Here is a 1361-nt window from a genome sequence, read left to right as displayed (position 1 = left end):
TATATATATATATATATATATACATACATTATGTGTGCATCAGTGTATGTGCATGTGTGCCTGTGTGTCTGAGTATGCGTGTGTATGTCTGCTTGTGTGTATATATATGTGCGTGTGTGTATATATGTGTTTGTGTGTGCATTATGTCTACGGACATATGAGAGTTGTTGTACGCGAGAAGAAACACCACAACATAATTTTCTGTAAATAAACTAAGCCACAGATGTGGAAAGAGGCTTCTTAAAATACTTTGGAGGTGGCGAAGCTGTGTAATTACATTCATACAAGCAGGTATTCACACAAGCTGGATACTAATATTCTTCAATGAAAATGAAACGAGGGCGATCATAGGAAGACCATGTATGTTTGTGTCTATATGCACGTCGGTGTTTGAGCGTTTATATTCGCATAAGCTTATGAATATGTGGGCGAGTGTGTGTATTTGTGTTGCCCGAAATCTTTCTGAGATTATTTGAGGTAATATGCAGCTCACTTATCTTTATTTGTCTTTATTTCTCCTCCTTTATACACACAATTTCCCATTTCGTCACCATTTATACTTCAAGGGATTTTCTGTTTAGTTTCGCAGAACAGACGTATGAGCATATGAAAGACTGTGTTAATGTTTCACTGTAACGTAACAGCTTTTTTTTTCAGGATTTCTCGGTAAACAAGAATATTTTGCATGAATGAATCACTTATATTTTTAGTTCTCAATTTATATTTATTGAGCAAATGTTACGTAGGGTTCTCGAAATATTTCAGTGCAGCATTTCCTTCACGATGTTTTGATATGTCATTGATTGAGCGACGCTGGATATTTTAAGGAATTTGCATTTTGTTGCCATTGAACATTCTGCAATATTATTTAATGCAGTCTTTATAGGTGTATATATATATATATATACACAGATTGTCATCGACTTACGACCACAATTGCTTCTGACTGACTGTTCGTAAGTCGATTTGGTCATAAGGCGACCTAGAGGCCTATATAGCTTTGTTTTATATTTTTACATTGTTAAGGTACGTTCTCAGGAGGTAAAAGTCACACACAGCATTGTGTATTATACTACAACAGTGTTATTTGTACATAGAAAAGTACCAGAGAATGCAAATACAAGAAATACACAATGTAGTGTAAGAAATAGTTGCAAAACGTACGTAAAAATTTATTGTAGACTGGTGTTTGGCTGTGGATCGTCGATGTCGTTTGTTTGCTGACGTCATTCGTAGACAGGTTAATTTCTAAGAAATTAAACCCATTAGATTTCAACTGTGCTATTTATTATTGCTGCCGGAAACTGGTGCGCCAATCGTCGTAAGGTCGATCGGTCGTAAGTAGGATAGGTCATAAGTCG

At 35.7% G+C, this 1361-nt stretch overlaps 1 protein-coding gene across 1 annotated transcript in view; it reads left to right on the top strand.

Annotated features, from left to right (window-relative positions):
• The window catches only part of LOC106871451 (tyrosine 3-monooxygenase), a 392944-nt gene that overhangs the window by 330400 nt on the left and 61183 nt on the right, over nt 1–1361 (top strand). The gene's annotated exons all lie outside the window — the stretch shown is intronic.

This window comes from Octopus bimaculoides, chromosome 10 (genome assembly GCF_001194135.2).
Source record: "Octopus bimaculoides isolate UCB-OBI-ISO-001 chromosome 10, ASM119413v2, whole genome shotgun sequence".
NCBI lineage: Eukaryota > Metazoa > Mollusca > Cephalopoda > Octopoda > Octopodidae > Octopus > Octopus bimaculoides.
Note: the sequence above shows the minus strand (reverse complement) of the source record. Positions and strands in the feature narration are given on the sequence as shown.